Below are 27,387 nucleotides of genomic sequence, written 5' to 3'. Positions count from 1 at the left end.
ACAAATGCTACTGACTTTACTATTGCCTTATTGTCATCGCGTCCCAAACAGAAAATTAAACGCAACAGCCGGCCAGGGCGGGAAAATAGAAACAGTCGATTATAAATGATGGGCCAAGGGACTGGGACGAATGGCCGACTACGTCAGCGGACAAAGGGAAGCGGACTACGGGTCTCTAGTCCACGACGAGGCTAATCATTTTATCCGCCGGATGGTCAGTAAAGCTCTAACTAATGCATATACAGATGCCAAAAACACGTCCGCCCGCCCGCCCGCCCAAATACCTAACCGCCCAAAACGGAAGAATACAGAAAATGCATCAGAACATATGTGCAATGGCAGAAAATATCGCGGCAGACTTCAGAATACCCAGACTATGCCGCCGACTAGACTCTCACTCTTACTTTTCGGGGGTAAGATTTCCCCACAGACGCTCAGTGTAAATTTTCATATAAACTTACAACCACTGGTACAGGCGAAGGTGGCGATGAAGGCTCGATTAGAGAAAAGAGGGAAAAGTACGTGTCTGTTACCCTGTGTTTACGCATATTCAGAACGACATCATTTAGGTGGCGTTGGGAACCTATGTAAAATCTACCCAAAAAACAAAACATGCTTTTAGAGCGATATTGTAGCTTAGCTGAAGGCAAAACTGGCCCAAAGCAAAGTCAAGAATTAAAAAACATTTATCTAAAAAAAAATACGGAAATTATCCAGATAAAATAATTTCATTGCTATTGTAAGAAAATTGCTATTGCAGAAAGTAATGGGTGACCAGTTTTCTTCGACATTTACATTAAAGCTTATCTTTGATTTTTCAAATCACTTTACGAGTATTGTTTGTACTGCAATATGCGCTAAAAGAAATGCGCTTATCAAACTTGTTCGGTAAATTATGTAGACAGACTAACTGTGTCCTTCTTATTTGCCCTTATGTGTGTTGTTGAGATGTAGGCCTTAATAGTACCACGGAAGTATCGGCTCTGGGACGGCAGTCAAACGCGGGTAACCAGCGGTCCGTTCGTCTACTTGACGGCGATCAAGTTCAAGACCTCGACTCGTTCACGCTACGGTGCCCTTCTCGCACGTTTATGCTTCCCTGCCGCCTGACATGCATTATTCGCAGCGGCTGCATCTGAGAAGTTGAAGACGCTGGTTTGATAACCTTTGCGTAACGAACAGAGCACAAAGCAACGTCAACTTCAGACGCTTCCAGCAGAGACGCTCGGACGTGTTTGCCAAGACTCACGTACCTACTAGTGGATATCCTGTGTAGAGAGATCTTATGTCTAGTTCAATAATTGCGGATATTAAATTCTGCTTTTTAGGAAATTACTAGCACTAGTTTTCTTTCAAGTTTAGAAGTGATTTAAGTTATCATAGTTTGAATCCAGATGTGAAATTTGTCTGTTACAGCATTTGACGCACGTTTATATATGTAGAATTTGGGCATGCGTACGTACTTTCCTGGTAGACGGGACAACGGGACAAATATACTATTTCATATTGGTTGCCCGGAAGAGATTTAGCATTGTTCAGGTCTGCTCGTTTTTTCACAGTCAGCATGAGCAACATTTCTGCCTCGATACCAGTCCGTGGGTTAATTCGACCCGATGTCCTCAGATAACATTTACGATATACATTTTCCGTTACACGTAAACGCAAGTTTTCTGACACAGACGTGTATTTAACGACACACGAAAAATTACTCTCATAATCAACGTAATATTCCAATACAAGCGAGATATACTGTCCTGGGCATTTGTTTGCCAGCCCATTTAGTGGCAACCTAATAATAAACCAAATGAGACAGACGTTTGATAAGTTCAGCCAAGGATAGGCTTCTCTAGGTGACTGTGCATCCATTTATAACAACGCATGATTAGTAGAACTATTTATTAGTCGCAGACGCGCGTGTAACTGGGGGACCACGACGATAACCATCCGTTAAAAAAAAAATGTTTGCTTGTGATGACAGCGACAGCACAACAAAATCGACCGCAACAATAATTCTACCGTTTCGAAACCTGTTACGAACCACAACGAGTATCCAGCCATCTTGCTGGGTACCAGTATCCCGCTACAAGTCAATGGAAACCATCGTATGCGGAACTTCGAAATGAACGCTAGCCAAACGTCGAAAAATGAAGATAGGTAATCTTACTCCATACACGTATGACATACAGAAAAAAAATAAGCCAACATCGCTTAGTAATAATAAGGATACCAACAACTGCTGATTTGGACAAAATTTAAGGCCGCATCTATCTACAAATCAAAGAAAGGAAGAAATACAAAGGTGCATTTACTTGATTCCATTACTTCCACCCATATACCTTGAACTATTCTCAAGAAGTAAACCCTTTTTTTTTACTTGGGCTTATAACAAGGCAGGTGCCGAAGACAAGACGAGCAGTGCTATGAAACGGATAAACGCATTTTATACTAGTACAACGTTGTCTAATAAGATCCTATACACTTCTAACTAGTCACTGCTTCAAGCCATACCGAGAAAGCATCCCGCGCCAGCTAATGAGGGATCAGTGTTAATCTACTGTGACAATCCTCGGTGTGAAGTCTCTTACCTGCAAGACAAAAAAAGATACACTTCAATCAAAAATTACCTTAAGCGGCTTCGTTATACTGCTTACACGAGTTATACGCCACTGAATAGATCGGTACTCAGCAGCTTGACGAGCTCCTTGCCATTGCCAAATCAATATTTATTATCATTATTTTCTTAATGTGTACTCAGCGCGCTAATACATCTCTCGCGGGCTCTTTTACGGAAAATTTTCAGCTAGACATAAAGGTATCCACTAATAACTAACGCCTCTTCTATTTATCTACATAATGATGTTCCGTTGAACTCACTGAAGAGTTAACTCTACAACTGCTTGCGGTTCCTTATGCGAACATCTGTAGAGAAGAATAGCTGATCTTTTGCGTACCTACCCATATAACAAACGTACGAAGCCAATTTGGTTTCGTCTCAATGTCTAACTACACACAGCAGTCAGATAAGTAAGGATATGTCCCGCTTCGCATTATAACTGTTATCTATCCCACTGACTGGCCGCGGTGAGTAGTGCGTTGAGACAACAGGCGTGCCTCTTCCATCCTTCACCGATCCGCCACCGGCAAGATGAGGCGCTCATCTTCCCTTGCACTGCTCGCATCGAACGAAATGTCATCCAAATATTATTCCTTTGTCCTTCTGCATTCACTTCACCGCGCTATACTTGCCGTATATATATGTCTGTGTGAAAGTTATTAAGGGATATTTAGGGGATGACTGTAAAGGCAAACGTATGAGCAAGTGGGTGATGATCTTAAAGCTGTACGCTATGCAGATATATAAGCGATGAGAGAGTATCCAAATATTGTTTCTGTAAGAATTTTTCTCGTCGTGTACGGAAACTTAGAGTCAACATCAATACAGATTATCTCGCTTCAACTCTCCATTCATTAGTCGACATATGGCTTCAGTGTACACTGCACATAACAAAATAGTAAATTATACATACTCTGCACCATATAAGAATAAAAAGGCAGCCGATCTATGTTGTACATGCAAGCTAAATACTGCATATAATAATATTTTCAATGATCCACTGGCTCGCCAGGCAGCTAACTGCTTTGAACGTGTGAGCTCTCTTCTTACGCGTACATGTATTGCGTCTTCCCTTGACGCCACGTTTGGTCTCGAACATGGCTCCTTTTCGTAAGATTCCCTTATTGCTGTTTCATGCGAATAATAACTGATCATAATAAAGTCGTTCGAATTGATAGCGTTAGCATTGAATTTTGCTAAGTGGTAGTGCCTTTGTAGTCGTGAAGGGGTGAGATGACCGCCGTTAAATGGCTGGCCCTGGCTAAAAACTAGAGTCAACTAGGCTTGCAGTGGGCTAAGACGTTTGAACCGGTAGACGGGCAGGTAGGAGATTGGCAGGCAGCTTAGCTCTCAGAAGAGCGGCAGTTCGTCGTCTCAGCTCACGATAAAAGTGAAGAATCAAACTTCTCTCGTCTTGTGGTGATGACAATGGGATCTCCTTTGGGGACCTACCCCCTTTAGTGACAACACGGCGCATTACGACCTCTACTAGCTACTATCGCCACCATACGCCAACCGTTACAATCAAACAAAGAGTGGCTAAGTTGCTGAAGTGCCACCACCGCCATGCCAATAGCCCAAACTCAATAGCTGGCTCAGGGCGCTACCGTCTTCACTGGTCACCAAATCTAAAACGCCTCGTAGGACGCTGTTTCTCGAAGCTCAGTCGCTGTTCGGCTGTGCATAGAACAGCTAAGCCATTAGTAGGCTACGCCATCGGCAATGCATGGGGTCGTCTGTCGTCGTAGCTACGACTTCGCAGGGGAACAGAGGTATCGCCCTAGCGTTTCTGACTTCAGCGAACTGCAACGTCGATTGTGTGTTTAAAAGCACCGCCGCAAAGCGAACGGCGACCGACGGACGCGTAACCTACGACTGGGAGAAGCATCCGACAGTAAACGATGCCGTGTGTGAAATGTGTGCATGCGCATAGCGACAACTGAGGCACGACATAATCGCTAAAACTGAATAGCTCCTTTACTGGCATAAGCACACACGAGACACCGCTTCTGCTACTGTTAACCAAGTCACGGTAGCAGCAGGTAAGAGGACGCAATGGTACGACGAAAGTCCGAGACAGCAAAATGTAGATAAATAGATAGAAAACCAAGCGTAATAGCGAAATGGACAACAAACCACGAGATCCTGCGGCTGCTGCTACTGCTGCCACTATTAGAGTCGTTCAGATCCTGTTCAGGCTACTGGGCAGCTCGACAGGCCAGCAAGCCTGTTAAACCGGACGTCTCCTACTATGTTCGTTCGATCAGTGCATACATCTTTTTCCTCTCTACGATTGTATGGAGCAATTTAATTGGCACCCACGATCAATGGCGATACCTAAATTCAGGGAAGACACGAAAGGTCACGTCTAGCAAAACAGCTTACTATGTGCCAAGAGATCGCCAAATTAAGACGGTGACATTAGCAAGAAGCAGTGTTAGACAAGCGTGATATGACGTGACCTGAACGATTTGCCATTGGGATCTATGACGCGGTTTGGTTTGCGAAATTAAACACAGACTTACACACGCACCCAGTATCGATGAATCCCAAAATATACAAAATTAACAGCAATTGATGAAGCAATTACTGGTATTAACGTTTGAATTAAAGGAGAGTAAAAGAGTGAAGAATAATTCATTTGATTGCTTTTGGATTAGCACCAACAGATCTTACGTTGATAGTAATATCGTGAGGTCGTAGCATGATCATTATCAGCTGCGGAAAACAGCGTAGACACCACACCTATAAGCATCGTACTCCGTAAAAATACTTATTATCTGCGGAACAAATTGCCCATAATCTTTATTGTAAACACAAATTAGTATTGCATTGTATTTTTCCGTAAGTACTGCATAGAGCCGCGAATGGGGTCGTTTGTTGGGACCTCAACAAAACAGTAACACCACCTTAACGCGGAACTCAGCATGCCGCTACCATTACGCCCGAATATACCGCCTATTAGATAATAGCAATTTTCTAATTTGGCCAATCTAAAACCTAGGATCAGGCTTCGCTGCCTAGCACTATTGTGTTAATTGTAATTTACTACTGCTCTGCAGACAGTTCCACCAACGCAGTAATAGGTTTAGTTAAAAAAGAATATCGCGGAAGGATCCATGCACGGGTAGATTTCAAGATGGGTGTTGCCTTGTCTCCTTATTCGCCCACGTCCTGCACCATTGCACGTGTAACACGAAACGCGATAACACTGTTGATGTGCTCAGACAGCGGACATCTAAGCAGACTTCTCCCTTCAGCGGTGAACCGTGTGATCCGATAGCGTTCGGACGCCAAAAAGGACCCTCTTTATTCACAAGTATTGCAACGAATGTTGGATTATCAGATCTCCTCCTTAGTTCTGATGCTAGTTGCACGTAAGGGGCAGCGACATGCGTCTGATGAGACCGCTCGGGCAGCAATAGGGGCGAAGCAATATACTATCTACTACTATATGAGTGTAACTTTAGGACTGGAGCCGAGACCCTCTGTAGGCAGCTGGAAACAAATGCGATCACAATGAAGGAGCCTTTGAAGAGATGTTTGCCGATAACGAGCATCTGGCACATTCAATGTGGCAGTAACTGCTGGAAATGCGCAAAGAATGACCACGACGACGATGACGATAACGACGGCAGTGGCGGCCGCTGCGGCACTGGTTGACTTCTATGGGTGCTACAGCGACTGCTATGGACTTCTATCAACGAGAACCTTTTCGTCTTTTCAATGAATGCCTGTAAAAGTTGATTTGTTTCAACGACTTGTGGCACCACCTAGAATAGCAAGCGTACTCATTTAGATAACTCTAGATCCACATGGAAGTTGCCGATTGCCGCTAGCGGCTACTTCGCACGAGGACGCAATAAGCCCTCATAGCCGAACTTGGTAGCCTGATATGAAAGCCCCAGCTGGAAATATTGTCTATTTACAATCTGAAAACGTCATATTTCGGCAGAATTTCTTGTGTTAGCGCTTCAGAAAAGTGTTTCCCTTTAACTATAGTACATAATAGAGTTTTCGACATACAACAAATATCTCAAGAAGAAGGCGCTTTTCGGCCTTACGTTATCCAAGAGCCATGCCTGTGAATTGTCTTCGGACTTCGATATATGATAACATTAAGCCTAAAAATTGCCTCATTATATCAATATAGTGGAGCAGCGGAATGGTGGCCAGAATCGGCCAACGTAATGTATAGCCTTTCTGTTTTCCATCTTACGTACTTACTGCCGTTCCACGTCTAATGCCGCTTATAGATTCCCGTTCAGATATGCATGTGCCAGTTGTAGCACAAAGATCTGTCGTGGCATTTTCTCTAAAAAATACGAGGCGGTACCACCTCAAATAAGACACACCTATAGACTGCTATTGTTGTTGATAACGGGCCAAAAACGTCACTATTACGTCGTAACGACAAAAATATAACTATCCAAAAACATTTGTTTTGTTAGGTAAGCCACCAGTCGTATTGTTTGACTGCTGCCGCTCTCGCTGCAGCGTTAACGAACATGGTAGCTTCAAATGTTTATCCATCGGCACAAAAAGTCTTTTCGACTTAGAGGAAGCTTCGGTTCCAGCGTTGGTAAGTAAAGTGCAGAAGCTGTTTCATCTGCTTAATAGCAACACTGCTAAAGTTTTCTATCGAGCAGAAAACGGTTTACATAATCTTGCAGTTTAGCTTAACTTATATAGGTCTAATTGTGTGGTGACCCTATCACGTTGATTTGTGTCCGTTAGGTTGGGAACTGAATGAACGTCATGCAGATGCACCGTCAATCAATCATCATGGCGGGAACATATTGCTATTATTACAGACTTCGAGTCTCTTTGTACGGCCGAATCCGCTATTCAGGGTAAATGACGATCGCACTAGCGATCGTCCGTTGTCAATCAATAGCCGCGAAAAGGAACAGCGTCAGCGATGGCACAGATATACTCCGTTCGTCAGACCATGGTGTTACGCAACAATCCGGCCATTCGGAAGTTACTAAAATAAAAACAAGATTTTTGGCGTTTCCCTGCCGGCCGGCGAGCAGTGGGGTCAGGGTGAGCAAATGTGACCGTCATGACAACCGTACTAACGAATACTCACGAAGGCTAACACCAACTAACCCGCAATAAATAGCTACATAAATAGAAGAAAATCGTGAATATCATAAAAATCAAAAAGAGCTAGAACCGATCAAGCTACATTTCATATCTCCCTTCATTTGAATCTTGCAATTAATGTACGTTCAACATCTTACAGCGCTACTCTAAGGCCGCGTACGTTCTGAAGAGGATACGAACGTATCCGTATACTAAGAAGGTATCAAGTGGAGCGACAAAACATCTCCGCTTGACGTGATCATCATAAATGTTCAGTCCTCAGGAAGCAGGGCCTCCTGCTGGTACTTTTTATTAAATTTTTTTTATTAGGATTTTATTAAATCCCACAGCAGGATACAGGAACCAGCACGATTTCAACCAACAGTTTCCAGCGCTCACTCATTCTGACTATGTTTCCTTTGTTAAATACCCGAATTCTACCCATAAAAATTAAACTTTTACCCAAACGGTCACATTTGTGTTTTGATTGAAGGGAGCTGAAAGACTATACGCAAGCCCTGTTATTTGACTATACGCGTATACACGCTAATAGAACTGAATCGTTGTTAGCGTAGTCAATAAGGCCTTTAAGGAATATTGCCTAAAGATTTTACAGATGTATCAACAGTGTAAAAATTAGCAGTTTTCCTACTTGGATTTGTTAACAAGAGCGATAATTGGTGGCACCTTTTCATATGCACAGTTGAACGTATAACAACATGGCTCAGACCCTGGACGCCAAGCTAACCCCCATGTTTGGGGTGTATATAAAGAAGCGGATGTCTCGTAAAATGCAACTTAGCTAATGGGATCGTTATATATGCACCACCATGCGCACATATGCACCCCTAATATGCTGGAAAGCCGGACGTCTCCGCAGCAGCGTGAGCTAATTGAAAGCCATCGATCATCACCAGCCTTCGGCTCTCCATAACATCCGTACTAAGCAAGAGTTCGCACGAAAACGGCGAAAGCCATGACGACTATGATTCCATCTGTGTGCATCTCTACAGGCGTCTTAAGATGCGTGGTAGTAATTTAGGAAGAGTTTGCGGAGACGTCGCGCGCGTTCAAGATCTACAGATATGATAGATCAACAAGGACGGTATCCACTGCTTGGATTGGAGTCCAATAGGACTCCAATAGAAAGACAGCGTAACGTCTGTATTACAATTATATTCGCGCGAGTTTCATTCAAACAGTAGCAACAGCAGGCACAAAATTGAAATAAGCTGAACTTCAGAACGCCGAAGCAGGACGCGAACGGACTGTAAATATGGCAGAGGGTCCATAGGGTCGTGTCTGTTGTCTATGTGCGTACGGATTGATGCTGTTCGGTCAGATTTGTACGTGCGTAGATGAATTGTTTCCAGTCTAATTAGTAATATGCAGTAGTATCCTTTTTCTAAATTGTATGGTATGTAGTCCTATCTCGAAACAAAAAATATTGTGTAGCGAGGGCCTCGTGCTGTTTGCGTTCGGTCCAGGCCATACCTTTTACGACGGCAGCCTCTGCTTTAACTGTGGCACAGATATAACTCTGATATTGAAGAACGGTAATTTGTAGAGTGCTAGAAGAAGAATCGAAAAAAGAACGAAAGCACGCCATTACCAGTGGCAGTTCTTACAAGAGTTTAGCCTCCCCCCCGCCCCTGCCGCTCAGCGTCGCGTCCCTCTTCGTCCTCCGACGGACAGTCGCCATCATTACTCGGCTGATGGGAACGATATCGACATCAGACACGAAAAAAAAAAAAGATGAACGGCCACCACGACCTGCGGACTGCATCAACGGGAGTGCAATCGTTGTTGCCGCTGCGGCGCCAAAGATTTCCGTGGTCACTTGCGTAGATTTGGTGTAGTTGTATCTGTGATTGCTGCTGCTAGAAGTCTTTCCTGGTGAGAATAAGTTCACGACAGAGGAAGCTAGATAAATAAGTGGATGGATGGTCGAGGTAAAAACGAAAAAAAAACATGCTGTTTGTCTCTCGCTGTCATCGTTTTTGAGTTCGTCACGACAGAAGCTTAGTCAACGCAAGCCGTCAGGTTGCATGCTTTCGCATCAGTGTCATAGCGAGCCAACAGAAACACCAATTGCTACGAGCCGTTTATGAACTAACACACACATGCGCACATAAACTTCCTCCGCCATTGACGACGACGACGACGACGAAATGGCAGTATCGGTATCGACGTTCGACATTGAACGACGAGCATCATAAGCAAAAGTTGTCGAGTCATCAAAAGGGAATTAGCTGTCGCGCTAGGCCGCAGCGGCCGCACCTGGAGTACCACTGGGTAAGCACTGGTCAGAGATCAGGAGGCCTGCGTCACGTTGCGATCTTCCCCACAGTCGTCGTAGCTGTTACAACATATGGTCCTTTCTCGTCGAAAATAACCGCTACCATTGGGGGCGGGCGAAAAAAATCTCCCACTGTTGGCGACGGCCAGTGCTTCTTGAACAGCAACAACAAATAGCAGCAAGTTACTCCTCGTTGAATCGTTCATTAATGGAAACGATGTTTCGGCAACAACAGCGGCAAGTACGGCCGGTGGTGACGATACCACCGCCGTCATTACGTGTCAGCTTGTTGTAGTTCTTCCACACTGTTGTTTTGTGTTCTGCTACTATAGTATACATATATGTTGTCTTTTTATTGCGTCGTTGTTGTTGCTATCCGCACCGCGTCTCGCGTGAACAAGAGATCACTCAATCCGATTCTAATTGGCACGAAATCAGTCCATGTCAAATTTGCACCGTTGACACCATCACCATGGTCAGCCAGGCTGTTATCATCATTGTCATCACCATCACCATCCTCACTCTACAAACGAGGGCAGAAAGGGGGAGAGACAGCTGAACGGTTATCACGGATGGGTCGCTGATTGACAATGATTACACAGAACTAATGTAGACCCAGTTGGGTCGCGTTATAGCTGCTGACGAAATCGCTTGCGAGTAAACCCAATGCAATAACCGTAGCCAAGGTGAGATCCTGACGCTGAGGACGCCACATCACAAATCTGCTGAATAACCTTTCACGTCATAATGTCATCACTAAAGTCGTGTGCTAGAATATACAGGTTTGTTGATAAACTAAATTATAGAGAAAAGATGTTTTAACAAGACAATAATATCTCGAGAGAGTTTGCTGATCTTCCGCCCAAAACTCGCATGGTATGAGTCATTTCAATCATATTTCGACAGGGATAGAAGATGCCCTCGCTAATAATCCCCGTGGTTGTTTTCTTCATTTTGGCTATTGTATGTTCATATTTTCAGAGATGTGACCCGCGATAGGTTGTGGTCTACGGCCGCCGCGAAAGGACTAGGCCGATTGGTCCTTCTTCGTCTATGGAGACCCGGTCTGGGCAAGGTTTTGCTACTTGCCAGCCCGTTCGCTGACGAAGAATCAGTCGGTTTGGAAAAATCGTATACGTCATAATGCGCTATAGGTGTCACCGGCGTTGTTCCAGCGATCACCTCGACGGCGCGTTCAATCGGGTGTTTGGTCGTCGTTCCACCTCGACAACGTTACGACTACAATGCACTGCTTCCGTCACGGTCAGATCAATGATGTGGCACAGCAAAGCAAGATTAAGCTGCCATACAACGAAACTTTTTTCTTCCTCTCCTCAGTATATTTATGTGAAGGCGTATATCAATGGTAGTTGATAGTTACTGTAATTCTCTCTGCTGTTATTTGTGGCCAGCCATTGCGAGTGCTACCACCCCGTTGCTTTTGCTGTGTTGACTTTCATCGTGATCCGGTGTTTCGTTACAAGCCGGTGAATTGATCAAAGGGAACAATGTGACAGACGACTACAAAAGTTGCGATCCAGCCGTTAGGACGAACCACCATTGATCCCACTGTGATATAACGCGTCGAAGCTCGCTCACTCACTCGTCGGCGTAGCGACGGCGGTGGTGACGACAGCAAACTGAAAGCAGTACTTGATGGGATAAAAAAAAAGGGGAAATATAAATAGAAGAAAAGCAGAGATCGTACGGCCCACTTGGGACGACGACGCCAACACACGAATTGCTACTGCCGTTATTGCCACGATCCCTGCACTGACTATTATTATTACAGCAGGCGTTGTGTTTTTTTTTCTTCTCGTTTTCTACTCTTTGTAGTTGCGAACTACGGTGGCGAGCATTCCGACAACCAACGAAGACGACGACGACAACAACGGTAAGGCTGGCAACAAAAATTCCGCGACCGTTTCTTGCCTACCTAACGCGTTGCTGTTGATTAGGCTGAAGAGGCACTGTGACGATGCAGGCCATTCAGCCGTGGCAGCTACGGGCGACGAATGCCGCCGTTGCTTCTCCACTTAGTCAGTAATCAAACGGTGGATTCCTTTTTTCATTTTTGTATCACTACGTGTCGTCTGTTGTACGTGTCAGTCCGCTACGTGCTACCCGGCGCAGCGGCTGCTTCTCTATGTGCGTGTGCGCACCTGATTAAATGTAAGTGTCGGACGCCATGCTCCATTTACGAACATCAGCCTTCACTGCAAGAGCGTATAAGTGAGAGTATAAAAAACAGTCCAATCACTCAAGAAACGCTCGTGCACCACGTGCCAAGATCGAATACTTGCTGGCCCAGCTGTCGTCGGGCAGACCGTCGCCATCGCTGTTCTATTGGTACCGACGCAATTTCTGGCGTCCATTTCGATAAGTGGGCAGCGTCATCCTCTAACCATAGCCGATACTGTAGCTTGTTGGCCTGCATGACTCAAGGCGCTCGCAGGCTGACGTTACGAAACGGAGGAAGGGTTCCAACAGCGGAGGCCTTTAGGAGGACAGTGGGCAGTACTGCGGGCTGCGCCGTTACCGCCTACGCTATTGCTCGCCTGGTGAGCTTTTCTATTCTGTATTCCGGCAATGAGTAGCACCACTGCTATTAGCTCGCAGCTTCTTTCAGCTTGGTACCACAAGCCGACCAATAGTCGTCATAACACTATGTTTTACAATGATGATGAACACCGTTATGGCCACTACGGTAGCTACTATTGGCGCTTTGCCGTTATTCCACATAATAGTGGCAGCTGTAGTCGTTGTCAGTTTTTGGCGTTTGGTGCCTGTCGCGATCCGGTCTTGCTCCAAGGATGAACGCTGAAATCTCTACAGACCCCAACAACAATAGCAATAACAACCAGCTAGTGTGTTGATACAGCTAGCCCTGAATGGTAACGCTGACAAAGTTATTGGGTTGTTGCCTACCAAAGGCTACCAAAACAGGTGGCTACCAAAGGTAGCCAAGACGACAGCTGGTTTCGTTACATCTCCCTGAGAAGAGCCGCTGCGATGTCTCCCTTCTGTCCGTCCTCTTGGCCAGTGGAGCACTCCCGATATAACAACTGACGTGACGAGGATTATGCGAGCGTTGCAGGTGAGGCTAAAGGTGATCCTGAGATTGTTGTTGCTAGAGGCAAAAATACAGCCTCCCCTCAAGTTGCTACTAGGGCATGGGTGCTGCCTACAGTCGGCGGGAATGTGCCTGGCTATAGGCTAAAATAAATGGTGCAGAAAATCTCCTAGGCAATTTGACGATAGAGCACGACAGTATCTACAAGCCCGGCTAGCGAAACGTCCAGCTATTTTTATATAGACGTGTTGATGGGTTGAATTCAACCAAAAAGGATAGCAGTGCGGGTCGCCCTGGCGAGCGTTACAGTTTTCCAAGACGAAGAAAGCTAAGCGTGGGGGTAGTAAGTGGCCAGGTAAGCCGATGCTAAATACGATACCCCCAATGTCATGTGTAAAGCTCATGTCTCGTAGCGACACGATTGTACTTGTTTCGTTAGCGGTTATATCAGGATCCTGATATAACCAGCGATATCAGACTCGCCTAATGGATTCGAATGTATTTTGAAAGTAACTAAGCGTTCCACAAGAAGCTTTACACGAGTCAATGTACGTTTGACAACTTTGTGCGCAAATACTGCCCAGGCTGATGCTCAGTTCCTTCTTGCGAGGCACCCACTTGACGAGTTTATTCAGCGGGCTAAATGAAAAAATTTCCAGAAAACGACAACGACAGCGAATTGTGTATCTTTATGGCAGTAGAACATGGATGCTCTGTACGAGATGTTAGGTTTCGATAAGAATGGGTGTTTGCGGTGCGCCTTCAGTAATGCATGAGCTGGTACTTCTAACGTCGTTGTATCACAATACCGATATTAAATAGGCAACCACCTCTTACTTACTTTGAGGTTTCGTTAGAAACTTGTAGAAGCTAAAAATGCAAAAGTAAGAATATCATTATCATATTCGCTGTGATTGAAAGACTCGCGCTAACAGAGTACGCCATCAGATGCGGCAGCTCACTTTCATAAACGTCGCTGACAACGTTCAGCTAAGCAAAGTTCAAGCAGCGGACCTCTGCAAGACGACAGTTTTTTTTTTTTTTTATACACACGAAGACATATTCACAAAGAGACATATAGACATAGGGTATACAGTCCATTTAGGCCTGTTTCGTTCAGCTTTCTGCTCAGTCCACCGGCCTACTTGTCCCCTATCGTTCCGACTCATAACACTGCAGGCGAAACAGTCACCCGACGCGTAATCACCAGCTGCTGTCACCATCAGCAGGAAGGCTGGCTTATAGCACAGCAAAGATACGAACAGCAACAAGCAATTCGACGCGCTTATCGACGTAAGAACGTCCGCATAACACCTGTAACACCTCTGCTGCCGCCGGTGATAATGACGAGGGGGATGCAGGCGGAACGACAAGAAGTAGGCAGCGCTCTATAATCTTAGTCTATGGATAAAGAAGTAACGGAAACCTGCGTAACGAAAGCGATGGTACAGGCAAATTGTGCTTACTGCGAATCGCCAATAGTAACGGTTTCGGTAGCATGATCATTGTGATCTGGGCCTCCACTAGCAATGTCCGCCTGCAACCCCACAGGCGAGCGGTAGACTGACTGGCAGTACGAACCGATATGGCCATTTGGCTGTATCATTGTCCCCGAAGCATCGCAGTTCATCGCTAGCATCATCGTCACTGTTACCCCGTGTGCCAGGCCCTTGATGCATCAAGCCATCGAGTTCCGATCACTCGGACTCTTCAACTGCAGCAGCGGTGACTGCACACGATACACCTGTAATGGCAGTGTCTATTTACTGCAATAAACCTAAGTGCTACGGAACTACAGTGGCTGCTATGGCACGCTGATGCCATAGAACGCATGATGGTAGTCGTGCTTTCTTCAGTCATATGTATAGATACGTATAGTAAACCAGCAACCGAGACCGCTGCCACAATGAACGTCACTTCTGTCTAACCTGGAACTTGGGCTAGAAATGAACGCATGCCCTACTGAACCTGCCGCTTCTGAAAACTGCTGGAAATGATTAAAAACGCTTTATTACAGGATGACTATTCGCATATATTCCTATATGCTGCACTACCGGAACGCCTGAAGGAATAGTGCGCCTATGCGATGTTGATGTCCGATTCAATTTAGCCTTATCTGGTGAAAATCTGGAACATCAGTTTGCGGATCACTTTAGCATGAATTGTTTACTAATTTCTGTTGGGGCAAGGACGAGCAGGAAAGCGTATACGTAAGTACCAGATCAGTTTGCTTCGTATATATCGAAACAGAATACCTGTCGAGTATCTACCAGTTCCAATTATTAGCTGTGAATGCACAGGAATATCAATCAGAGGAAGCTAGTGATAACTTAATTCAGTTAATTTTTTTACGCCCAATATAGACTAGAAATCTCTGAAGTTGCTCTATTTTATGTATGCATCGACCGACTTATACATTGCTACATATACAGACTTATACAAATTTATCTAACTTGTTGCTTGGCAGGCTTCTGTTGCTTGATTTGAAAACTCGTTTCCGATCTACATACCGAGTTTGAGTGAGACTAGCTTGTTTTAGCCAGTGCTTTTTAGTACATTTCTAATTAGAAGAATCAGACGAGACTTCGCTTTCTTCTGTTTTAGCTGCGAGACGGCTTTTTACACTACACATTTCACTGCTCAATCGTGCCGGATAAGATTCAACGCGAAAAAACGATAGACGATAATTATTTGCAGCAATTTTTTTTTATTTGTCTATCATTTCATCTATCGACCGTACCAAGTCCAAGGTGCTCTTCCTATCAAATATATTGATTGGAGCCTATGCAGACGTCAGACGGCAGGGAGCAAATGTGCTGGCCCGATGCAGGAAAACAGTGAATTGGCTTATTCGTAACGGTGAAACGTGACGCCATTATTGCTCTCTACCCGACGACAAACGTCTTCCGGGGACACGCAACGAGGATAGAAACTTCAAGAATACCCCTAACACCATCAAACCCATTACAGATCTACCGACGGTGATTCGCGAGTTTTTTTTTTTTGGTATTCCTATACGCTTCCTGATACATGCCCGCTTTTGGATAGCATGTGGCAGTGAATACTCAGGATCTTCGTCAGCCACTCTATGAAGGCATATCGGGAGATATGTAGGCAACGACTATTTTAAGGCATGAAACATCAACAGATGCTCCAAAGATGACGACCGCCTGATCTGAACGGTAGTCTTAGATTCTCGTTATCTTGCGTACACGCAGATTTATTAATTTCATTACTAACCACTTAACGTGTCCAAAGATAAGCCTGGTAAGTGAATAGGGGTTGACAGGCAAATGGCCTTCCGTCTGCCGTTGTCTTTGTTTGATTCGACAAAACAATGCCAAAGTGATAGCGGATGACTGAGACACATCATACCTGATTGATTGCCTGATCTATCTGCGAACTACGGATAATTGACTAGGTGATGTTGTTTGCTAGAGGAAAGTAATGATTCGTATGTGAGCGGACTCTGACTGTTGTGTATTTGTTGTTCCACCAGCCATTATATTCTGATCGTACAGATAGGTCGCCACTGAGAAGGCTAGCCACTTTTGTCGCATTGTGTTGCATTCTAGTGAGATACTGACGCGCAAAGAACGAAACAAGAGACCCAGGTCGATCCACTGTCTAGTAAATGATGAGATCCTACATTGTTCACTCTTTCGCATCTACCACTATGCTCTTTGCCCTTGTATTCCATTCTCAGTTCTGATTCAACGATGAGCAGAAGTGTCGTTTGTTGACCGGTGTCATTTTCTGCTAGATTCTTCCTCTGAGGTATCGTTTCCCTTGAATAGTAACCCTTTGGCTACTGAAAGCAATAGTTATACAAACTTGTACAGCCATAGCTATAGTCTACCATAAATTGCATACATTTTTGGTCCCACGCGCATAATAGAACGCTGGACACTGATGTAAAGATTTCTTGGAAAACAGATTTAGATCAGTGGCTAGAAATGCCAGTCTGACTCTTTTGCCAGCTCAGATCAAGCTGTCTTATCTGTCCGAGCGAGAACAATTAACGGTACGCACATATATAATAATGCAATATAAGACAACGAAAAAAAATAGCAGCCGCCATGACTCGACTAGGATGAAACGCTTTGCGATTACGAAAGCTGTTTCTATTACGGCGTCGTGGGCACGATGGTGTTACTGCAGATAATTCTAACAGTGAATATAGATAATAGAAGAAGAGGTAGGGGAACAGGTCGTTCGCTGCTCGTGCACGCATTCTATCATGTACGCGATAGAACTTTACATCGTAACACATTTGCCGGAGATGCAATGTTACGAGCCCCTTTTTTTACGTCAAGATCCGCTTAGATTACAGGGTCCGCCCAGACGAATGATATCGTTGTACAATCATATAGTTTTTTAATACTGTAAAAGAAAGTGTTTGAACGGAGAGGCACAAGGCGACAGCTGGTGCTCACTGTTAATTGAATGAATGATAGGATGATTTTAGTCGCTTTGGAAATTACTCTTTTGTGACGCATCGACGCGTCGTGCCGTTATGAAAACATCGCTTTACAACCCGTCATCGCCGCACCCCTAGTACTACGGTGTGGTCGCTGCAAATCTAAACAACATCGTCGGGTCATTACGAAACGCGCTAGTAGCAAGTGAAACATGGCACTGGAAATTATTGTCGGCATTATTTTCCAGATCGCGTGTAGCTCTGATGGCACTGTTTATTAAGCAGTTATGAGTAAGGGTTGCAGTCAACACATATCGCTAGTACAAGACAGATGCCATACTCAGTATTCTATCTTGAATGTCTATCGATATTAAAAAAAATCATAGCTAAAGGCTAATGAACGAAATGTTTGGGAGATTTCATCAACGATCCACCTCTCGTCGTCAATATGACTATTAAGGAGATAATCTGAATATCCGCTGTCGGAGAACTTCGAGTAAGCACACTGTGCTCGTCTGTCTGCATCGTGTATCTCTGCCAAAAGCTGTTCAAAGACGGCAGAGTCAGAAGCAGAATGGTGAAGATTTGTTCAATCAAAATTATATGTACGTCCCTTCGTAAGAACGACTTCTAGTTAATAACTGAGAGATCATTTCTACGCCACAGTCGAAAATGAGATCTTAACGTCCGTTAGATGCCTATCTCATTACGCAACTCCTCTGTGCCAGACAGAGAGGTTTTTGCCTGTAATCTGTCAGGTGTGGCCTGATTTACGGCTGTTTAGTCCCTGCTGTTGCCGCTCCCAATAACTAACGGACGCTCTTCGGAGCAATGACGATTCAAATTTGCAACGTCGTTTAGGTTTATGATCGATTGGTGTTTCACCTGCGCTGTTCGAGGAAAAAGTTCGATTGCTTGATTCCGTTCGTTCGTTCGTTCGTCTGCCTCCTTCTTATTTAATATTTCCATTCATCCATATCGTACTGGTAACGCCGTGGCGGAGCACTAAGCTTAGCAACGAAACGAAAAAAATACACTATCGAAATATAATGAGACATGCTATGAAGTTATAAAAACATATGACGGCTAGAAGAAATCTAGCCTCTGATTGACCACTAGTTTGTTTGAAGGCTAAGGAGAAGGCGATATCGGCATCGGCCAGACTGCGCCCCCGTCGGTTCATCACAGCCGACATCTTGCTCTCTGCCAGCCAACTGAACGTGAATGAATTCAACATCGGGTCACCGGCGAAGTGAGCTCACAGTCTCTTACAAAGAGCTTATACCTGTAAACAAGCATCTCAGAGGAAGTGAACGTTCTGGCCAAGAGGCAGCCTGTAAAAGGAGCGGCAGTAACACGAAAGACTATTGACAATGGCAAAATCTCCATTGGACTACCTCTTACCCCGTGCGCCGGCGCGGACGGGGAAATCTTAACCGTCCTAACATTTTTTGGATATACCAAAAGTCCACTCGACTCAGTGGTCGATTGTTAATCACTAGACAACGTAATTCTTTTGCCCAGACGGGACGTTTGTATCGGTAAACCGTTGGCGTTAATTTGATAGATCATAAAAAGAGGATCGATAGACATTTGAGACAGCACGAAAACGCAAAGGCAACAGTGGTCAATGGTAATAGCTGGCCGAACAGGCCGCTGGTATAGTACCCATTGTAACGCTCAGCATTTTTCCAGTTGGTGTAAATATTAGTTCTCTTTGGAAAGTAAGTAGGCAACAAGGAAATGCTACCGTGTTTGACCTGCAAAAGATACGAGATGAAGGAGCAACTGATGACTGTCGTAAACACGGTCTAGCTCGGGAATTCGCTTCTTGCATTGATTATGAACGTTATTTAACTGTATCTGTCTATCATTTTTCACCCCTCACGCGGTTCTCGATTACAAGTTAACCACGACTCGTGAATCAATGATTTCTGAAGATTACGGAGTACACGGTAAAAATGCAAGTATGTGGGTGGGGTGGTATATGGTTCAAAATGCGGATGGCGAACCTCGACATATCCGAGCGGCAGGCAGTGACGTGCACGGTAGGATGGCCCGATGGAAGCGATGAACGAGTAACGATAGATCGACGACACAGCCTGTGATAGCACGTTGATGCCTTTGCAGAAGCCATCTTTTTTCTTCTTGTTCGTTTTATTTGAATTTTCATATTTCGATCTGAGAGAAAAAAGGAAACAATAATGATAAAACACAACTATAGGCGTAGTGTAGGAAAGCCACCGAAACAAAAATTGAAAGATGAACTTGTGACATACGTCACGCATCGGACAACAGCCGTCGCCAATCAAAATATGTTCAGTAAAAAGTTAGCCGTAACGTAATAACTGAAAGACTTTACGGATTAACTGAACGTTCAGATAAATCAAAAGCACTTATCGAAACCATTGGGAATTATTGCGCATGCTATAGTCATCCGATAAAAACAATGTCGATATATCAGCGTGTACGGACTAGTGGAGATAGAGAGAGAAAAAAAAGGAGCTCTAGATAAAACTTTTACTTTTTTTTTTTGCTCCATGAATTTAGAGGAGTAATTTTTAGTGTTTCCGCCCAGTTTCGCCGTCGGACTACGCCGTGGACGCCGCAACAGACGTACAAATCAGTGTAAGCTAAAGACGGCTCATACAAGTTAAAGTCAAATTGAAAATAAGGTATAGGGATTTAACGTTCTTCATAATAATTAAGATATCAATTTTTCGTTACATCGTGAGCTAAATCAACTCCTATGCTACAGTAATTTTATTACATATGCATAATTATTTTAATCGCGATCCGACGAGAACTAGACAATATTTGAACTTCCAGACACCTAAACTACCATTGATTTGCTGTCTTTCCCTTTCTTTATAGGTACACCGATATTGTAAGCAATACTAAATAGGACCTTATCTACCACACAGTGTCGTCTAGTTTCCATTTTTCTAATTTGTCCAACTGAATATAGTTTTGTTTTGAGGGACAAGTTAACGACAAACGAATTAGGTTCACGATCTTTTCTACAGATTCTATAATTCTACCGGGTACCGATTTGTTTCTTCATCTACGCATAGAGTCTCAATGATTTCTCAGCAGATGTGTGACGTCTACTATAACAATAAACGTTTGGTGTGTGCCGCTTCGTATGTAAAGTTATTTTGAGGCGTCAGTAGTTTTACACCCAACTCTAGTAATATGTATAATATATTTGTCGGTACGTTGTTGTAGCGTTACTTACTGATGAAACAACCTTTTCGATCGAGTTGTACTTGAGTGAACCTCGAACGGACCGGGCTGCCCGTGTTTTTCGTTAATACTTAAAGGATGCAGGACTGAAATTTTCTACATATATGTACAATAAATGATGTGTTACATGAAAGTGCCTATCTTGAACAAACGCTGAATAGGCAGCTCCTTATCCGCAGTCCTAAAATGTAGGACATTCGAATTGTTCTTTTTGCTAAAATTTCTTGCTCCAAATGAGTAACGTCACGTAGAAGTATACGCGATGGATTAGTGATATGAGTAAAGAAACAGAACTTTCCCTTTATTTTCAGAGAGTTTTTTTTTTATAATATTTCTGGTGGACATAAAACCATTATTGTACAGCTCAATTAAAACCAATCTGGATATGCTAAAATTGTATTTTTGTAAAAAAATTTGTAGATGTTTACAGCTTTTTGCAGCTTTGCTGAAGTCAGTCGATCGAGCAGACGTTCGTTGGGAAGTTAACTGTCGAGTGCGTTCGATCAATACTTGGATAAGTGTATGTTGTTAACTTCGGACAGGAAAGCCTTCTCAGGGGCGACACGTAAAAAAGAATACCTATTGTTCGCCTTCTTCCTTCAATGTAGGTTATTTAAGATAGACTTGAGTTGTTTATTAAAAAATAGAGATCTCGTGGTGTCTTCCTATCCATTTGTTCGTTTTCGTATTCGGCCTGGCTAATTAGAAAAAAAAAAAACATAGATCGATCGATGAGGTGTTGCACGGTGATCGCCTCTGAGGCGCGGGCTCAGATAGAGCTGGGGTGGAATGACAGATCAGGCGATTTCCTATCATATCGGTATTTCGACAGGATAGACAAAATACACCATGAAAACGATATACATTCTACTGGTTCTTTTAGAACACTTCTGATCGGCGTCTAGCAGAAGTGGCATCTTAAGCCTTTTACTATTGGCGCCAACAGCTCTTCTCGTTTCTTTGTCTAGCCTCTCGTGTTGCCCGCACGTTCAGCCGGAGACGGACGATACCGAAAAAGTGCAGACTCACTGTCTTGGCTCGCCCCTGCTACAAACATTGAAAACTGTTCAAACATAACTAAGCGATTTATCCGTAAGTGAGTAGCAACATTAAGCTTCGGCAATGAAGACGCGCTATTTCCGCTCATTCTTATCACATATTATATACTGTAGCATTAAGCGGTGCGCAACACTTAATCTTTAAAATGCGAGTGTCTAGGTCATAGGTGTTCGACCTTGCGCTGGACTCGGAGATCCGTCGATGATCCACGGCCGCAACGCACGCTTTCCTTCATATCTCTTATAAATAGAAATCTTTCTGTGATGCCCCGTTTAAAGTAAGCTCGTTTTGTTACAAAGCGCATTATGGCACCACGATTTTTTGTTCTTCAATGAAGCAAATTAACACTTTTCACAGCATCTTGTGCCATAGGCCAACACTTAGAATGCAAAAATAGTATCTTTTCAATCAGCTTACATAACGCGTCACTCTGATATATTGATACATCATAGAACTGTGGGTAGTAGAGCTTTACGCGATTCGACAACAAGCTAGTACCGTGAAGTAACAGTACCGTGAAGCTTACACGCCGTCTTCACAGCGACTACAATATAATATAGCAAGACATTGAGTTCGTGAAATCAGTAGGAACCACAGACGTATGTATCTGTGCCGGGCCACATACGTTGTTATATTCGAATGTAACGAAAAAGACAAACTCAAACAAAACTGAAAAAAGCTTCCCAAACATGTGCATATATATAAATATATAGATACTCGTTCCTCTCCTTTCATCGTCTGGCTATCAGCACTGCGAACCACTACCAGTAGCATAAGCACCATCATATCGTAATAATTCTGTCGCAGATGAATCCGCCACAATGAACGACCATAGAAGACACCGAATAAAGATTTCAATCAGACTTTTGCGGTTCATCTTCCACGCATCTATATATATATATATATATAGTGTCAAGGGAAACCACAGAGACGCTGTTAAGGGGAGGGGGGGGGGGCTGTTAATAGTCGTAAAATTTTAATCTGAGGGCACGAGCTGCTAAAGCGACAGGTGGTTACCAAGAGCAACTTTGAATATTTTCCACCATTTCGGGTGTAAAAATGATCATAACAGCTGTGACTATAATGTTGACCTTGTACTTCTCTAGAATTGGTAGGAACGCACTGGCCGTCACCTGTTGTGTAACGTGTTTGACAAGTTGCTACTAGACAACGTCTGTGGTCGGTCTCTTGTCCGCTTACCATACCGAATCTAACACGCTGCCTCTTAGCAGAAAGTCTCTCAGCAGCGGCACACGCTTAATATGTGCGCATTTATTTTAATAGATTAATCAAGAAAGCATACATCGGTTTTTTTTTTTTTTTTTTTTTTTTTGCCTTATTTTCGTCCGAGGCTATTTTTTTTTGAAGGAATTTACAGTATTTCTGATGGTTTTCAGCGACAATCTGAGGATTCGTGTATGGAATGCTATTCTGTGTTACCGAGACAGTCATCAGGTGATCCAAAACATGTTGAAATTGAGGGTGAGTTTAGCTGTCGTTTCTCTCGCCTTATTTACTTACTTTATTCAGTTTTTTCGCATAGCACAAAATGAAAATCAAGGAAAAATGAATTAGACATGAGGCAATACTAGCGAGTTTTGGTGACGACTACAGCACAAGGCAGCAGTGGCAGAATCAAACGTTTTTGGGTCTGCTAAGCAATCTTCTGGGTTGATCCATTATACGTTTATGGAGCAAGCTCAGATTGTGGAAAAACTTGCTTTGGCGCTGGAGCCAGCTGACTAGCTAAGTGAATATTGGCGGTGACAACAACGACACTGATCAGTTTATGAAAATGTACTTTCAGACAATCATCATTTTTCCGATTCCCCGATACTTCACCACCGAGTGACATAATGGTGAGCGCACGTGCGGGTGTCCCTCAACTCTGGCATCTATCTATGCAGTATACATATTGCTACAATATAATGTTTTCGTGGCGCTCTGGAACGACGCCACATTGTTCGGAGCGGCCAAGCACTCTTCGTAAGTTGCTCTAGAACTGCAACCAATCAACTGCAGTCAACCACGCTGCAATGGGTCGGATAAAGATAGCGACCAAAAAAATGAATGGATCAACTGAAAAACGAGCTTAAAATGAAGGACGCATACAGACACGGACGTTTATCATTGTCTGTCAACATAGGCGCATACAGACACCTCACAGTCACATAGTTTACTATGCTTCGTCGTGTCATTGCAATGTTCTTATTTTAGCTTTCGTTATTAGCAGACAAAAGGGCGTTGCTGAACAGGCCAGCACTGGAGTGGCATGCTCCCGTCGTTTATCGGCCTATACCAAAACCCTTCTGCAGCGACTATAGCCCCCCGCCTCCTCGTCCGAATAACATAATCACTGCTTTTACAGATTGATAATGTCACAGAGCAAACACATCGAATCTTGCAGTAATGTCTCAATGGGAATTTCGGTAAGGGTAGGGGCGGATATCCAAAGGAAGCACCAAGACGTCAGCTAGTTCCAGTTTCGGGGCGTGTTCACCTTATATCGGTAAAACGTACTCTATCATAGATAACTAGACCCGCTTGTGACGGTGGGCAATTTACTGACCGCGGGTTTCGCCCAGTCTAACGTCGATTTGGTAATTCAATGTCTGTAACACCAAACGAGCACTAATACTACTTGGAAATGATCAGCTCTCTAGCATCGACGAACGATGCGGGAAAGGTGGCCGTTACTTGCACCAAGTAGTCGTAAACTTTCCGTGTTATTATCATGCAGCAACAAAAATTAACGGCATTTTTTTTCCGTCATGTTGTCGAATCAGTGGCAGCAGATTTTGTTGTAAGTACTAAGATTAGTCTGAACGAACTCAATAAATTATCTTTCTATAGTTGTTTTTTTTTTTTTCTGTATAGCTTGACATTGTATGAAGAAAACATGATACAGATATGGTCTAGTATTCGAAATTGAGTTCAGCCACTTATCAGGAAGTTGTTTCGTATTCTATATTTTTATATAGTGCAGTGAATATATTTTCAGGCGGCGATAGCATTGCGGCCACCGTCCGATTAGAAACGCGGGTCTAGATCGATCCAGCCCGAGCATAATGTAATGATTTATCTCGAAAGTTTAAGGTAGATGTCAGGTGATAATTGTGGCTCTAGCACATTTGATGAGATTTGCATTCTGTGGACGCCTGTAATTGACTAAATTAGATTGATACACGTTAGCTTTGGGTCGGTAATAAACATTGTGAGGCAACGGGTATTGAAAGCGTTAGCTCGTCAAAATCTCTCCCTGCTGCGGTATAACGCTCATCCGTTCAAAGTAAAAGCCCCTCGACAGCTTTTGTCGTCGTTATTCGATGTACCTTTCGATCGGCTGCCGTATGACACATCTAAATCTGCCCTCACTGTGGCGAAGATTCGCTGCCCAGTTCGAACGGAACGGTAGGAACTTCCAAAAAATTTTACTAAATTATCTCGATCCTGTTGCATACTCAGTTAACGTTAACGATTTTGATGATCGGAGAACTTTGTGGCGCATCGATATTGAATGCCGTAGATGGGCGGTTTCGGCTCTATTTTTCACTGTGTTGCTACAAGCTTTTCGTCTTGATGAGTTGAAACTGTCCTCACCGACTTACAGGTCTTCATAATGCTACATGCACGTGTACCTATCCGAGAAACTTTCAGAGTTCGCCTAGCCATTAAGTCATCAGTGTCAAGAAAACATTAGATTTTAATGGTCATAGAACGCTAACGACTTGCTGGCTGAAAAAGCCAATCAGAGACGTCGAATATCTCGTTGGGCTGGTTTAGGTGCAACGAGCACTTAAGGGAGACGCATTTAGCTCGTCAGTGTTCGCGCTATCCGTGGAACTCGGAAATCGTCTCCCCCGTCTCCTATCTGTGACTCGCTATCGGTCGACGCGTATCGAATATGCTCTTTCGTGTACGAATGTCAGTCATTTCTTCGAGCTTTACTTCTGCAACGATTGGTTGTCCGTTTGGGCTTACGCCTGTTAAACGTAAGCGAAACATCGATACGAACGAGGAGACATGTCGCCAGTAATATCGTTGTCGTCCCAAGATCCGGGGGCGGTCGGATGAAATCATTACCATCCCGTTCGAGCTTTGTGATCAACGTGAGTGGCTGGCCTTGGTCAGCGGGCGACAGTATATTACCGACTAGCAGATCATTCGCTACCCATTGCGTAACAAGAGTGTTTCACAGAGAGCGTAACACCATCAGCTTCATTTCCTACATACAGGTTACATTTGCAATGTAACCAGATAAACCGTCCACGGCTACGGACGGCTAGCGGCGAACAAAGCTCTCAGTAACATTGTCGCGTCATGTTTATACACATATATGCACTGAGAGGGTCAGATCTCTAGGATGGCCGACGGCGGGTACCATTTCAAAGGTAGTTGAGTTACTTTAGTAGACTATATGCTCTGTAGGCGCGCTTTCATTCACGACCGCCATTGGCACCGCTTTTCAATGTCCGCCTACCATTTTCGTAACAGGAACCGCTGTTAAACGAGCATCGTTCTTCGCTGTTGTTGTTACTGCTGCCGTTCCCGAAGTGACTCGTCGTCAATTTTAGAATCGACGAATTGCCAGCTTGTAGAACGTACCCCCACCGTAGGCCGGTGCTTTTCCTAGTCTGTAACGAAGAAATGTAAGTAGGCGACATCGATCACTAATGACCTGGATTGTCTGAGAGGCTTATTGCCACGATTTTCGTTGTTACAGATGCTTCAACCACAGGCCACCCGTACTGTGACTAGTACTGTTTTACGTTGCCGCTGTATTTCAAATGTCTCATGCTTTAACTCGCGAATTCTCTCACGGGCAACGCGTAGTCCCATAGTGAAATTATTTGATGTTTTCCGGCAGTACTTTATCACCAACTACCTACAATAAGCCTACAAACGGATACAGATGGATCCATAATAAGCTAGAAAGCTATGTGCTTCTCTCTCATATGTTTGAAAGGCTTTTTTTGTTTTGTTTTTTTTTGGCATAGTTACACTTTGGACAATCGGTAAAAACAGCGATAACAACAGAAAATCAAAACCAGGCACATAGTATAAGGTTGATTTCTGGCTGTATGTAAGGCACGGTGCTGAACAAGTCCACCAGTGAAATTTTGTGGGAGGTACGCGTGAATGCGAGATTGGCCGTGCACCTTTGTCCAGAGGTCCGTCTAGTCATCGGGTCACCCGGACGCCAGCCCGCTCCGACGGAAGAAGACAGAATGCAAAACTGGACCGACAGATAGGACAACACGTCATTACTTGTCGGCGGGAAACGTTGGAAATTAGTGGAGAAAAGCAAAAGTGTGTCGCCTCGAAGCGCGGTCACCACCATCAAGAACAACAACAACAACAACGTCGAAACAATGTCAGTGGCGTACCGTGGGCTTTGACCGTTTTTTCTCGATGCCTGTAGTAGTAGTAGTAGTAGTAGTAGTAACAGAAGTAATGCAATTAGTCGCTGCCATGCCTATCTTTGACCTAGTGATCGCGCAAAAAATACACTCGACAATTTTTACCCGTAGCAGTTCACGCGAACGAAAACCGCCCAGAACCGGCATAATTTTTTCTGTCTTGAGGTA

General features: G+C 44.0%; 1 protein-coding gene and 2 long non-coding RNA genes across 25 annotated transcripts in view; 2 read left to right on the top strand and 1 right to left on the bottom strand.

Annotated features, from left to right (window-relative positions):
• Positions 1-8,167, top strand: part of LOC111250362 (uncharacterized) — a 97,971-nt gene extending 89,804 nt beyond the window's left edge. For 14 of the 19 annotated variants that reach the window (XR_015327546.1, XR_015327540.1, XR_015327533.1 and 11 more), the window contains 4 exons: positions 955-2,154; positions 7,066-7,196; positions 7,352-7,660; positions 7,863-8,167. This is a non-coding gene — a long non-coding RNA (uncharacterized LOC111250362). Of the gene's footprint in view, positions 1-948; positions 2,155-7,065; positions 7,197-7,351; positions 7,661-7,862 lie in introns of those variants that run through there. The other 5 variants (XR_015327541.1, XR_015327534.1, XR_015327528.1 and 2 more) reach the window with 4 other exon arrangements.
• The window catches only part of LOC111250361 (uncharacterized), a 243,429-nt gene that overhangs the window by 94,586 nt on the left and 121,456 nt on the right, over positions 1-27,387 (bottom strand). The gene's annotated exons all lie outside the window — the stretch shown is intronic.
• On the top strand, positions 21,710-24,651 carry LOC111250364 (uncharacterized). Its single transcript, XR_002673333.2, has 3 exons — positions 21,710-21,832; positions 23,197-23,281; positions 23,607-24,651. It is a non-coding gene; the product is annotated as an uncharacterized LOC111250364 (long non-coding RNA).

This window comes from Varroa destructor, unplaced genomic scaffold (genome assembly GCF_002443255.2).
Source record: "Varroa destructor unplaced genomic scaffold, Vdes_3.0 BEIS01000004.1, whole genome shotgun sequence".
NCBI classification, from domain to species: Eukaryota; Metazoa; Arthropoda; class Arachnida; order Mesostigmata; family Varroidae; genus Varroa; species Varroa destructor.
This window is presented reverse-complemented; position numbering and strand designations above follow the sequence as displayed.